General features: G+C 43.8%; 1 long non-coding RNA gene across 1 annotated transcript; it reads right to left on the reverse strand.

Annotated features, from left to right (window-relative positions):
- Positions 1-8,267: 8,267 nt before the first annotated feature.
- Positions 8,268-15,280, reverse strand: LOC144455289 (uncharacterized). The gene is made up of 3 exons (XR_013484018.1): positions 15,057-15,280; positions 12,460-12,661; positions 8,268-8,562 (listed from the first exon to the last, which is right to left on the reverse strand). It is a non-coding gene; the product is annotated as an uncharacterized LOC144455289 (long non-coding RNA).

The following is a 15,280-nucleotide window of genomic DNA, read 5'->3' on the forward strand; positions in this document are numbered from 1 at the left end:
CCACTACTGTGACAGTAGCCGCAAGATTATTATGTCTGTATGAGTTATCTTATGACCAGGTGCACCGGACATAGAGTAAGCCTCTTTGCTGAAAGGAGCCAGTCAGGAGCCTGGAATGAGCCAAAGTCTTGATCACTCCCAGATGCATTTGCTGGTGTTTGCTGGCTGACCTTGCTGAGCTGTGCACCCCAATTGGCCAAAATCAGCTTTGCAGTCAACTGTTCTTACAAAACATCCTGCTTCTGTGTCCCACCTATTCCTGGGAAAGACTGTACATTCTTCACTCTAATCCCTCCCTGAACCCCTTTGTGGTTTGCAAGAATGAATTGCCCCTGCCTCTCCTAGGTGGTTGCCTCAGCATTACTAGACATCTGATTTTCCTCCTAATAAAATTTTTCTGCTTTCAACTCAGCTTGGACTTCTTTGCATTTTGACAGGTGGGCTTCTTCTCCTGGTTGACATTTCTGGTGTCAGAAGTGGGGTTTGTCACGGTGAGGGGCTTTATCGTAACCACTGGAGGGGCGATCTAAGCACTTTGGTTCCGGCTTGGACCCTTTGATGTCCAGACTGCCATTTACCCTTTGGGGGTCCAGTGAGTGCCTCCCTGCTTGAATCTTGAATTCCCATCTCTTTTGTTTGAGTTCGTTTATTAGTAGGAAAAGGGGTTTGGCAGGACTAATGCTGATCAGTAACCAAAGCTGAAAGGGGTCAGGGGTTTGTGGTCATAGGGTGGAGACCCCAGGGTCAACTCCACAGAGCAGGGATCACAGCAGGCAGGAACAATGAAGATGCCGCTGCCTGGCAGGGATCAGTGAACACCTGCAGGTCAAGACGAATGGGTCCCAGGTTTTAGAACTTAGTCATGGGGAGGGTGAAGGTCATTGCAGGGGAGAAGGAATTGACTGGCTCTGGGAAAGCTGCTGCTGGGACTGCTCCCCTAGCCATCGTTAGATAGATTGTCTCCTTCCATTCTCAATTTTTGCAAAATGGTAAGACCTCTCATGTTTAGTCCACGCATCTCTTTGGAGCTTATTGCGGTATATGTCGTAATATGCTTGTCTGACCTCAATTTGTGCTCAAGTATTTTCAGCTCTCCTAGCAGCTTTTTTCAAATAGGGATCCTTACTCCCCTACCAAGAAGCATTTTTAAGTGCCTACAGTGTGCCATGCTTTCTACTAGGCATTGAGTATACAAGGAGGAAAAGTAAATTGTCCCTGTGCTTGAGGAGCTTGCAGTCTCCTGCTCAGAGCTAACAAGTACACCAATAAAGAGACAAAAAAAAAAAAGACAAAACCACTGAAATTCGTTGCTTTGCTCCAGCTGTTTTCAGTTGTATGCAAGTCGTCATGTCCCTTTGGGGGATTTTTCTTGACAAAAATATTACATTGGTTTGTCATGTCCTTCTCCATATCATTTTGTAGATGAAGAAACTGATGCAAATGGGGTTAAGTGACTTTCCCAGGGTCTGTGGCCAGATTTGAACTCAAGAAGATGAGTCTTCCTGACTCAAGGCACAGCCCTCTATCCATTGTGCCTTAAAAACTGGAGCTATTACTCTTTCTATTTGGGTACCTAGAAAGCTAGACATCACAGGGTGTAGAGTCAGAGGACTTGGGTTCAAACCCCACCTCTATTGCTCACCAGCTCTGTGAAATCAGTGAAGTAACTGAAACTCCAGGTGCCTCAGTTTCCATTTATGAAAAATGAAAGGATTGGGATAGATGGTCTCTGTGGTCTCTTCCAGCTCTACATTCATGTCTCCATGTTCCATTGCGCACAGGAACAGAGCCAATGACATTACGAGACGGTCAGATGTGAGTGCAGGCTCACGACAGCACAAGATTGTCGTAGCCTGAATGTGCTTGATGGTTATGTATGGGCTTGGCATTTTAACAGTCAGCATGGCATGCTACCATGGCAATATCTCTGTCAGGAAAATTGGCATGAGACAAATAGTCTCCTCATTCCCCTCTCCCCAAGGCCCTCCGCCATAAGTATTTAAGCAAACTCCTTCCTCTGCTCCTTATCTTAAATAGGGGGTAATGTTCTATATTCAGGAGGGTCTTACAACTGCGAATCCAAGCTCTTCTCTCGAAGATCTTGTCTGGACACCAGGATGATGCAAGACCACATTTTGTGTCATATTTGGGTGGTGAGCGAGCTTCATTTTAGCTAGCTGATACAAATAGAGTATCAAAACATTTCACCAGGAGTCACACATCCTCACTCTCCAGCTTAAGTCCTGAGAATGCTTTCATTCTGAATATAGGAGAATCTGAGATACAGAAGATCAGAAATTTGACAAAATGGCACATATGAGTTGCTAGGGATGCTGGGATTATTATTTGAATTAGTCCAAGAATGAGAACACTTCTTTTTTAAGGCAAAAGAAGCATTTCATTGGCCAGAAATGAAAAATGAAACTTCTACACTCTATAATAAATGGTTTTACTCTCAGGCTTGCAGACAGATACTCCTATTACATAATAATGTTACACATGCAGAAATTTGTATTCAACGCTTACTTGGTCCAAGTGCTATTTGCACTCATAGGTTTCCCAGCAAGACATAAGTATGTCTTATTTGGGAAACCGCTTCACCTTCATATTCTTTGCAGTTTTCTAGATGCGTGATAATCATTGGCATGTTTGCGCCTCAAGATGAGAAACTTAAGGTTGAACATACCGCACAATGCATATAGGCTCTCAATGAGTAGGTGATGTGATTGTGTAAGGCTCTGGGATGATGAAAATGAAATGAGAGGCAGTGAAACTGTTCTTTCCCAGATGTCTGAATGTGGGCTAGGCTTTACTGGAAGATGGCCAAGCCAATAGAATTGTACAGGATTGTAACAGAGTATCACTGTGCTGCAAGAGTCAATGAATATGAAAGGCACACGAGAACATTTACATGAGCTGATGTAGAATGAAATAAGATGAGCAAGAAAACCATGGACACAGTGAGTACAACGATGGCAGAAGGAGTAACTGCCACGATAATGCAACCAGGAAAGCTATGGAGTTATGAGGGTCAAAGTTCACCATGAAAAAGAGAGGAAAAGATCCACCTTCCTCCCTTACTGCAAAGGTGAGGGCCTGTGGGGGTGGAACACTGCATGTACAATTCACTGGGGTTGGCAATTTCAATACATTTGCTAAACTGACTTTTATCTTTCTCTTTGTTTTTATGTTAAAAGAAATGGTCCTCAGAGCAAAGGAGGGAGAATGGTGATATTTGGCAATGAAAAGCATGTAAAAATCAAAGATACCAGTAAAGGAAATGGGTCTTAATCTGCTGTGGTTCAACAATCACATGTGTTATTCTGTGTACTGGGCCCACTCCTACTACGTTGTTGATTCGTCATTGTTTGTCCTCAAATACGGCTGCTCTTAGGTTGACACTCAGACTGCTCGGAAAAGGAGGTTTAGGAGGTGAGGTTTCCTGTTTTCCCCTCTATACATTAGAACTCTACCCAGCCGAAATCAGGTAAGAATTTAGGGAAAACGTGACCAGAAGATCAAAGGCCAATGATGGGAAAGCGTTCCTATCAAAGATTCAGGCAGGTCTAGCTGTACCGGGTCATTGGGTTGAAAACACAGCTCATGTATATTCTATTGAATTCAATTGAGCCATTAGTTCTTAAGTGCCTACTATGAACCAGAAACTGTGCTAGGCACTGGGCATAGAAATACAAGACCAAAATCATCCTGTCCTCAAGGACCTTCCTGACCTCAAGGTGGGGGTGGGGCTATGTCAATGATGTTTGGCAACTGAGCAAGAAAAGGTCCCCCCTCCATCACTGAGACTAGGGAGCAAGGAGAAAATTCCCTCTTTTCTTTGAGCTGCCTTCTTGTTTGGACACAGACAACACCTATTCTTCCTCAGATTTTCATGGCCCAGGATGCCCCAGCCCACAACCCCGAACGGGCTCTGAACTTTCATGGATCAGGTCCAGTCTGCCGAGCAGCTGTTTTACATGCATGATGATGGATGAATAGTCTCTGAGCAGCAGCTACTGCAGGTCCAGATCCTCTGACCAGCATGGTCATAGCCCAGCCTCCTGTCCTTCCTCTCAGCAGTGGTATGGTTCAAAGGGCTGAGTCAAAGTGAAGAAGACCTGAGCTCAAATGTGACCTCACATACCTACTGCCTGTATGATCCTGGGGAAATCACTTATCTTCTCTTTGCATCAGTTTCCTAATATATAAAATATGGATAATGTGATCACTTGTTTTCCCAGATTATTGAAGGATCAAATGAGTTAATCATGGAAAAGAGCGCCTGACACGTAGTCAGTGCTATATAAGTGTTAGCTATTACCACCTGTAATCAGTACCCAGTATCTCCCAGCCTCTCCAACTCAGAAGGGCTAGAAGCACCCCTGTCAGTAGAAATTACTGCTGCATTCACATGTGAACCATTTGGTTGCTGAAAGGGGGAGAAAAGGGGGACAAAATCACCTTGGGAAGAAATAGTCTCTCTTAATAAAATGATTTTATTTTTAAAATCTACAAAATGGGGGGGCTTAGATTGGATGGGCACTAAGGTCCTTTCTAAGTGTAACTCTATGATCTTACTCCTGTGAAGGAGAAACACAGGCCATGAGGAGGACTAGGTAGAGAACTGCCCTTGAGGTGAATGAATGTGCTGAGAGCACCTGTTTGAAGGCAGAGAAGTGACTAAGCTAACAAGGGCAGCAAGGCATTGTGGACATTTACCTCATTTGTATACCACTTTTTAGCATTTTAAGGTTATCATCAATGAGCTTCAAAGTCCAGTAAGTATCTGGAGGACGTGGGGACATTGAACAAAAGTCATCAGGCTCATCACCGACCACATGGTAAACTCCTCAGGTTAGACACCGTAAGGCAAAGATGAACTAGTGGCCACCGGGGGGCGCTGATGGCAGGCCAGCTGCAAAGCCCCTCAGTGGGAAGGAGCCAGCAGCGGGGCTTCTGGGCTGCGTGGAGCCCGCTCATTGGAAGAAAGAAGCACTGGTTCAGTGACTGTTTACGTGAAAGCTAGAGCGCATTGTCCGCTGCTGACACTTGGATGTCCAAAGTCTGTAGCGCCATCTACAGGTTGACGAGGGCTCATCTGTCAGAGGTTCCTGATTATACCTCCAATGCTCTCTCTCCGGTTCGGGGTGGAAACACCGGGGGGGGGGGGGGGAGGCCTTGTGGCTGCTTTACTGTCAGTCAATCAGTAAATGTTTAAGTGCCTACTACGTGCCAGGCATTGTATTAGATGCTAGGGAATAAAGAAAGGCAAAAGTCAGCCCCAAATCTTGAGGAGCTCACAGTCTAGAGAACTATGTACAAACACACTTGTGTAGAGGATAAATTGGAAATACTCAATGGAGGGAAGACACGAAAATTAAGGGGGATCAGGCAAGACTTCTCCTAGGATTTGATGGGGGCTTGAGAGAAACTAGGGGAGCCAAGAGGCAGATGAGGAGGGGGAAATTTCCTGGCATGGAAGATAAGGAAAATACCTGGAAGGGGGGGTGAAGTGTCTTGTACTAGGAAGAGCAAGGAGTCCTGGGTTAGATAAAGAGTTTTACAAGTCAAACAAAGCATTTTCTATTTGATCTATTGATTTAGGCTACTGAGAAAGGAGAAGATTGCAGTTGAAAGCAAGCATATTGCCTACTGACGAGATACATTCCAAAATGCACTGTGGAATTTGTGGGTGGCTGTAGAATATGGCGTGGGATGGGAGTAAAATGTGAATGGGATGATAACGAGGGATCAGGTAAGCGCAGATGTGTTACGATGGTTGAGACACGACATCATGAGGGCATAGACTAGTCTGTGAATGGAGAGCAAGGAATATATATATACACACACATGTATATGTGTGCATGTGTAATATATATACACACATATGTATGCATGTATGTATATACATGCATACATATAGACCACATAGGTTGGTAACTATATCTATCAATGTGTCTACTTTATGACGTTGTAGAGGTGGAAATGACAAGGTTTGGTCACTGATTGTATATGGGAGTAAGGGATAGTAAGGAGGTGAGAATAGTACCTAGGCTGTAAAACTGAGTGACTGAAGTAGATGCCCTTCATAGAAATGGTGACGTTCCAAAATAAGCTGTGTGTTTTGGGGAAATATAATGAGTTATCTTTTGGTGATATTCAGTTTGAGATGACTACCCAACATCTATTTTGAAATGAGCAGTAGGCTATTAATGATGGGCCTAGAGCTCAGGAGAGAGACTTGAGCTGGATTTATGCATCTGAGAGAAATGTACTTACAGAGCATAATTAAGCCCATGAAAGTTGACCAAGTCAGTGAGGGAAGCAGAGGAGAGAGAGAAGATAAAGGGGTCCAGGACAGGGTCTTGGTGGATATGAGCAAGTAGAGGAAATTTTGAGAAAGATTAGAACTGTGGAAAGACCATCAGATTTGGCAATTAAGAGTTCACTGGGAATGTTATTGGTTATTATAATGTTTTCACATTGTTAATGTTGGAGGAAACAATTTCACTATTGGCTGCGAGGTTCTTATTAAAGAAAGAAGTGAGTCCTTCATCTGAGAAAGTGGGAGCAAGGCAAATGCGGAAGGTTTGAGGACAGAAAAGAAGATCTGAAACACTTGTGAAGAGTGGGAGAGTGAATAAATAAGGAAAAAATAAAAGGACTGCCTCACTGTAGTAAAGGTACATTTGAAGTTAAATAACATGAATGTGTAGTAGTTACAGTCTGCATGATTCTTTATCTTCATAGAGAAGCTCAGGACCAGCCACACACAGATGTTGGAAATATTCCTGGATTGGGGACTGGCAAGACAGGGTTAATGATTTTTGTTGTCTGACTCTTTGTGATCCCATTTGGGGTTTACTTGGCAAAGATACCAAGTGGCTTACCATTTCCTTCTCCAGCTCATTTTCCAGATGAGGAAACTGAGGCACACAGTTTGAAATAACTTGTCCGGGGTCAAAGAGGTAGTAAGTGTCTGAGGTCAGATTTGAATTCAGGAAGGTAAGTCTTCTTGACTCCAGGTCCAGTGTTCTATCCACTATATCACCCAGCTGTCCCATGATTGGGGACAGTGATTAATGATAAGAGAGAAAGAGCCAATAACAGAGCTTTTCTGATGAAGTGTAGGATCAAGATATGGAGGGGGGGAGAGTGAAGGCAGAACAGGAGTGATGGCCTGAGAAAGTGGTGAGCCAGGGATGGAGGCCATGTTGATGATAAAGAAAGGGATGAGAAGTGAGACAGAGGAAGAGATTGAACGATAAGTGGTTACAGCAGACAGAAGAATGGCAGCATTTTTTTAAAACCTTGAAATCTTTCCCATCCTCCATCAGTGCTGGTGCCTTCTCTCTGTTGACTATTTCCAGTTTATGCTTTCTAGTTCCTGTCTGCACAGAGATGTTCTCATTGTTCCCCCCTCCCCCATTAGCATGTGAGCTCCTTGGGAGCAAGGACTGTCTCTCACCTTTCTTTATACCCACAATGCTTCACACCATGCCTCTCACATAGTAGGCACTTAATAAATGCTCATCGACTCATTAGCTTAACTTGATCAAGAATTGAAATGCTTGTGGTTAATGGTAAGCACATGGGAGTGACCATGGCTGTGTGATTGTGCGGGGCTGAGGTGGGAAGAAGGAGGGTTTCACTGGATTTAAAAGTACTGTGGAATTTGTTGGAAGGTACAGTGTTCAGGTATGGTGATGCATGCTAGCACGTGGGCAGGACTGGGGGAAAAGACGCTGGAAGAAACCTTAGAACCTTCTAGTCAAACCCCTTCATTTTACAAATGAAGGAACTGAGTCCCAGAGAGAATAAGTGACTTGCCCCAGGGCATAGGGGTGGGAAGTAGCACTACTGGGATTTGATCCCAGGTCCTCTGACTAAAGATGCTCTCCCCAAGTGGAGGGTGGTGCCCCTAATTAAGGTTCTTCTGTATATCCTCCAAGGAGCTACAAGGATAAGAGGCTGTTTTGTCTGTCCACAATGCTTCCTACCTTGCTTTGTATTTCCAGCTCTTACTGGAAGACAGGACTGGCTTGCCAGGCTAGGCAGATATAATGAACAGGACAGCCATTGTTTGCCTCAGCACTTGACATCAGTCTTAACAGACTTTCCCAGAGGGAGGACACTTCACCAAGATCTATGGGCATGTCCTGAGGTACTGAGTAAGGTCTCAGAGGGTACCAGGCACCACAAACCCAAGGCGTTCGTACTTCTCTTCACTGTTTATTAGACTCATTTTGATGAATGATGCTTAACAATCAAGACTTTATTTCATGTACTAAATTTCAGGGAAGTTCTAGCAGGCCACCCTGTTCCATCCTCTCAGCAGCCAGAGAGCGCACTCTCAATCTAGAGAAGGTAGATCTCACTTCAGAACAAGAAAAAATAATGCAGCTGGGTCCAGACATTGGAGTCCCTTGGAAGTAGAGTCGAGGGCCCACAAGAAAGCATTAAACTGTGCTCTCAGCTTGTGGCATTTCAGGGATAAGCAAGGCTGGTCTCTCCTGCACATCTTGACTGGCATTTCCCATCAGAGATTGTGCCCTCTTCAACCTGATCAAGGAAAAGCACAGAAACAAAACAACTCTGCTATTAAATATGCAAAGCAAAGGTTGTCCCAGCTGGAAGAAAGGACTCTAAAATCTTGGGTAAAGGACACTTTCATTTGCAAAGAAACCTGGGCTGAGAATGGTGAGTCTTAAAATAAACCTGAGTAAATCAAGACAATCAGTTTGTCCAGGTGTCATTAGGCACCTACTATGTGCAAGTCACTGTGAATCCCAAGATAAAAATTGCTAGAGCCCTGCCTTCTATCAAGGGTGGCATTGGAGGGAGTGGGAAAAAGATGTACACAGAGAAGGTTGAGTTCCTATCTGTGCAAGGTCCTGTCCTTTCAAGATACTGCGTTCTCATACAGAGGAGTTTTCTGTTAGTTAATTTGGCTTTGATGGTTCATTTGTCTGAAGATGAGTTCTGAAGGAGAGACCCAGAGTTCTAAGACAGAAGTGTTTGTGGCAAACTATGTGTACTGGAATGATACAGACACTATAACAGTTCTATGAGAAGGCACAAATATAAATTCAACTGGTCATAGACAGAAGATGAGAATATGGTTATCAGTCTTTAGTTAAAGGCGGGTCATAGCCACATAGTGCCCAGTGTCTGAACCTAGAAAGAGGAGGAAAAGAGAGGGGAAAAGACAGATTTCAGATGTGAATCCTCTAAGTTTGAGACTGGAAGTGATGGTTACTAGAGCTGCTCTTGAGGAGTACGTACAAGTGAGCAGAGAGAAACCTTCACAGAAGAGAATCAGAGAAGTGGCAGAGTAGATCAACCACGCTGGCCGTGGTGTTGCAGTCAGTGAAGCAGCAGTTAAGCGTACCCTGGATGAATGCAGCATGGCAGAGCGAGCATCAGCTGCACACTTAGGCTACGTCCATCAAAGCATTTCTACGCTCAGGTCTCAGGATAAGAAGAGTTGCAGAGTTGTGTGTTACCTCCAGGACATGGGTTTTCTTCTCACATGTGCCTCCTTGGCAGCTGTCTCTAAGTGTGTGCCCACTCTCCCCCATAGGAAATGTGTAGACAGTTAGGAGAAAGTGACCCAGGGCCATGTGCGGTTGATGATGTTTTTTAAATTCCTGTATTTGTGTTAATATGGGAGTGACTGTGATGTTATTGTATCTTTTGCCTGATTGTAAAGTAAATGACTAAGTCTCTAGTCTACATGTCACCAGTGTATTTGGCTGGCTATGTAAATAAAGATGCATTGGTAGACTCTCAGGGAGGGCAGCCGGGTGGCCCAGTGGAGAAAGCACCGCGTTCACAATCAGGAAGCACTCATCTCCATGAGTTCAAATCAGGCCTCTGACACTTCCTAGCTGTGTGACCACGGACAAGTTATTTAACCCTGTTTGCCCCAGTTCCTCATTTGTAAAATGAGCTGCAGAATCACCTGGAGAACAACTCCAGAACCGTTGCCAAGAAAGCCCCAAATGGTGTCACATAGAGTTGGACATGACTGAAAGGATTCAACAAATAAAAAAGGATCAATGGCTGAAGTTGTGGATAAGCTCAGAGTATTCCACCACTACAAGCTGACCACTAGGACCTGGAGAGAATCTGACTGACAAAACAGGTCAGAGTGAGCACACACACACACACACCCTGCCCTCCCACTAAGGGAATAAACAGATGTCCACACCACTTATGGAGGTGAAAATAGTTTCAGATACCCCATGTCCCAATTAGTCTGAAATATTGTGCTCAGTTCTGGGCATCACATTTTAGGAAGGACATTGGTAAACATCCAGAGGATGGTGACTGAGTGGATATAGGACCATGGATTTAGAGCCTAGAGGAATCTCAGAGGCATCTGGACTCAGTCCCTCTTCATTAAGATGAGGAAATTGAGACCCAGGAAGGTAAAGTGATTTGCCAACATGCCCACATGCGGAAGTGTCAGAGGCCAGATCTGAACTCAGGTTGTCTTGTCTCCAGGCCCAGCGCTCTGTCCACTGCAACACTAGCTGCCTCTCACTAGAGGAAACAGGACAGATGTCTTCTGGTATTTGAAGGCCTGTCATGTGGAAGAGGGATTAGCTTTGCTCTGCTGAGTCCCATGGAGCAGACCAAGAGCAAAGGGTGAGAACTGCAAAGAGTCAAATTCCACCGAACCTTCCTGGCTCCTGGAGCTGCCCCAAAGGGCAATGGGCATTTGTGGGGAGGAATGGATTCCTCCTGACTGTAGGTCTGCAGACCAAGTCTGCATGGCCACTCTTTTGGGTAGGTTGTAGGGGGAATTCTTGGGAGTAGAAGTGAAGGGTGGTATGGTGGGCATGAGTAGTGGAAATACAGGAATGAAAGTGAAGGTTGTTACTTCTTAGGAAAGGCAACTTTAGATAGGGAGAAGAACACCAAATTGAACTGATTATTGAGTCAAGACTGTTAAAGATGGAATATGAAGCAAAGAGAGGGGTGAGGCACTGGGAGGAGAGAGAAGTTTTATCGGACTACAAGTCCAGTGAGGAATGAAAACCAGCCTAGGAGGACATAGGAAAGAGGAGAGCAATAGGGAGAATCAGAGCGGAATTTCAGAGGTCAAGATCCTGTAGGTGAAACAATTTTTGTGAGATTGAGGTCGAAGATGTGGCCACCACTACAGGTAGCTGACCTTGAGTGGGGATAGAAGTCATAGGAATTAAGGAAATTAACAAATGGAGAGTGTTCAGAGTGCTATGGTTGTCAATATTGAAGTCCCCAAGGATGAAGGTGAGCATGCAGGTGAATGTGAGATCGTGAGTGATGTAGAGAATGCATTTGGAAAGCAGGGAACTCATGGATATCACCGTCATGGTGATCTGGAGTACAGGAGATGATAGCAACAAGAGTGTGGACATTGGCTGATGGCACGATCATATTAATTTCCAAGTAGGAACGCTTCCTAAGTAATGTTGGCATGGTCTTGAAGCGACAGTGGGGAAGGAGGGTTTTAACTCTTCTTCTTTGACCCTTGCACTGGGGGAACTGAAAGAAAATTCAGCCAGCCTTGAAAAGAGGTACTCATTGCTTTAGCATAAGCAGAATGATTTTCTCATCCATGTGGAGAGCAGACAAACCATGCTTCCTCCATGAAGTCTTCGGTTGCTCTTCACGTGCTTGTCTGCTTTCTCACCTAAACTTCTCCATCAGACTTTGCCGGAACCTTTTCTCTTCAATATGGTTATTTTCATATGTGTACTTTCCCCACCTAGATAATAATCTAAAGAACAAGATGTTTTGTGCCTTCTTTCTCTTCCCACCATCTAAGACTTCACCTCGAACAAATGTTTTTTCAGTTCTTTCAGTTGTGTTTGACTCTTCATGTGCCCATTTGGAGTTTTCCTGGCAAAGGTACTGGAGTGGTTTGCCATGTCATTCTCCAGATCATTTTCTAGATGAGGAACTGAGACAGACAGACTTAAAAGACTTGCTTTGCGTCACGTAGCTAAAGCCAAATCTGAACTCAGGAACATGAGTCTTCCTGACTCAGGCCCAGTACTCTATGCCCTTTGCCCCCAATCTGCCCTACGTTGTACATGGTAGGCACTTAATAGGTACGTGTTAAAGTAAATTGAAATTAAGAGAATTTTAATGAGATAATTGAACTGAACTCTATGTGGTGTATCTATAAGAAATTTACCTAGGTATCTCCAAGTACTTTGATTCCCAATAATGGTCACTTTAATACAATTCAATGTATTATATTGGTTGTCTTATATTTAAAAGGGATAGGAAGAAGAGATTTGTGCAGTGGGTTATGGAACTTGGGTTTGCCATGATAACTCTGAAATTATCCAATGTATTTCCCCCACTATAGTTGCATATTGAGACCAGGGGAAAGAAGAGCCTCAAAGACACACTGGATCTCCTTCAGTGTTATCTTTTCACTGATAGGAGTCAGGAACTGACCTCTTTTCTGTCTCTTGCATGGTATCCAGCAGTGGGAGGCCATGGGTCTCAATCAGGAAGGAGAGAGCAATAGCAGAATGAATAGGCACTACTCCAAACAACAGAGGCTGCAGAATAGTGATATAGCTGCCAATGATGAAGACAAAGGTAGCAAACTGCACCACAGCATGAATTTATAACACCAACACTCATTCCTTTCTGCCTGTAAGTGAAAACAATTGAAGAAAAAGTTAGAATATAAGCAACCTGAGGGCAGACATTGCTTTGCTTTTCCCCCTGCCTCCCTCTCACCTCGCTCAGTGCCTTACTGAGAATAAGGTAGAATTTTAATGGAAAGGTCTCAGTAATTACTAATGTCTCAGTAACTCCTAAATGTGCTTGTGCAGCTGAGAAGTGAGGTGGAGCAGGTCAGTCATCCCAGAGCCAAAAGCTGCTCGCTCGAGCTTTGGCATTAATAAATTCTGTAGCACTAGCAAATCTCACCAGAACGGACTACATCTTGTTCTATCAAGATCCAGAGGACCTTTGAGCCAACTTCCTGCCTCCTGTCCTGTAACCTTCTGAGTAATCTCCAGAATTAATTTGTCCCTCATAACATTTTTTATCTTGTCCTTCTGACAGAGTTCTTGGGCCCAAAGTGGTTTAAACGCTCACACACACACACACACACACACACACATACATACTTCCGTATATACATGGATACAAACACAGCAGATGGCTTTTTTCTTTTATTTTTATTTGGACAGCTTACTCAAGAACATATGAAGGGTCAGAACTTCCCTGGAGCCTTTAAAGTCTTTAAATTTTTAACCACTAGAGTAAAGACAACAAATAAACCTTGTATTGTATTGAGCTGAATATAAATTTGCTTTTTTCCTAAGAGGAAGGAGAAGCAAAGTGCTCTAGAACATTCCCATAGCAGGGGCTCACTGAAAGCCATTCTATCAGCTCTACAACACCCTCCCATCAATGGGAGTCAGACTTGAAGTGCTGATATGAATGCCCTCGTGGATGGCACAAGGCCTGCACTTCTTGGTTCCCATTTGTCAGGGAATATTAAGCTTACCTAACTTCCCATCCTCATCCTCCTCCTCTTGTCCCAAGCCAATGAGCTTGGTTACTAAGTTAAAAAAATCTGCAATACAGCAGTGTATGCCCTAACAACCTTAAATAGTGGCTTCTATCTCAATGTTGTTGTACGAAAGGTTGTTCCCTGAAAATGAGCCAAATCTTTATTGTTAGGTGATTTTCACAGCTCCCAAGCCCTTTCAGCCACACTCACTATAGAGCTTGTTGTGTTCCTGGAGAACCAACAGAGGCCCTGCCATATTTCCTGAATATAGAAGAGACAGATTATTACGTTCTTGTAGATAAAACATGTCATAAAATCATAACTGTTCAGTTTGAAGAGTCCTACACCATCTAGTCCAATATTCTTCTCATTGCACAAATGAGCAAACCATGTCACAGAGAAATGACTGACCCAATGTCACAAATGCAGTGAGCATCAAAGGGAAGCAGAATTTGAATTCGGGTCCTTTCATTCCAGAGCCAGTGTTTTACTGACTGCACCTGGCTGTCTATAGCCCTCTGACATATTAGGAAGACAACTTGGTGTTAGGGTGCCCAGTGTGGTTCTTTTTTCCCACTGTGATCAGAGAGAAGGTCAGACTGCGGAGAGAAGGGTTTAGTAGAATAATGGGCTGGCAGCAAGGGATTTGAAAGTACAGATGGCTGCACTGTTATTGAGTTAATAAAGTACAGAGGAATGGGCTCCAGTGGATATTGAGACATGGCAAAACTTGTGAATGCCTGAATGATACTGCTAATCGAGAAGATGAATGGTCAGCACCTCGGACAGAGGGCTGGAAGAATTTGCTCTTTGCTTGTTGTCCCTTACTTTTCCCTCCCTGGGTCTTCTTTCTTTCCTCTGACCTTCCCTACCCCAAATGTATGTCCTCTCGTCATCATATTTAAAACAGATTTCCTTCACTATTCTTACATTTCTCCTTCCAACACCTTTACTTTTTAGCTGAAGAAGGTCACATCAGTGGTTGACCTAACAAAGAGCTGGACAAAAAACAGCCAAATACTAGAAAGTTAACATGCCTCCAAGGCAAAATAAACAGGCTTTCTGGTGTCTCCAATGTGGTACACCACAGGGAAGCATCCTTCAGACTGATTCATAAGCCTTTTCCTTCTGTCTAAAAAAAAGTGTTCTTTTTTTAGCCAAATATGGCAAAGCAGTTGGGTATGAGAATCACACAATAGAAAGACGTGCGTTAAATCATTTGGTGTCCTCATTATACATCCATTCTTTGATTATTCACCTTTGGTGCAAAGTCAATGGAATGGAATTTCTTTGAGAACAGGATCTTTTTCTTTCTGGCTTTCTATTCCCGGTACCAAGCTCAGTTAGTGTCTTGCTCAGAGTAGTCAATTTGTAAGTAATGGTTCAGTTGAATTGAATTGAATGTACGTGGGCTCTGTTTTCAACTCAATGACCCAGTAGATCTACACCTGCCTGAATCCTTAATAGGAACATTTTACCATCATTGTTGGATGTTCTGGTCCCATTTTCCTTAAATTCTTACCTGATTTCAGTTGGGTAGAGTTCCAATGTGTAGAGGTAAAGACATAAAAACATAGCTCCCAAGTGTCCTTTTCCAAGCACACTGTCAGTGTTAGGGCAGCCAAATCTGAGGACAAACAAAGGGGAGATCAGCAGTTTGTTTAAGCTCAGCAGGTGCTTCTGACTCTCTGGCCTTCATTTGGAACCTCATTCATTTGCATTCAAATCAGGGACTTTTTCAAGATA

The sequence above is a fragment of the Phascolarctos cinereus genome, unplaced genomic scaffold (genome assembly GCF_003287225.1).
Source record: "Phascolarctos cinereus isolate Bilbo 61053 unplaced genomic scaffold, phaCin_HiC Scaffold_9;HRSCAF=440, whole genome shotgun sequence".
In the NCBI taxonomy this organism is placed as follows: domain Eukaryota; kingdom Metazoa; phylum Chordata; class Mammalia; order Diprotodontia; family Phascolarctidae; genus Phascolarctos; species Phascolarctos cinereus.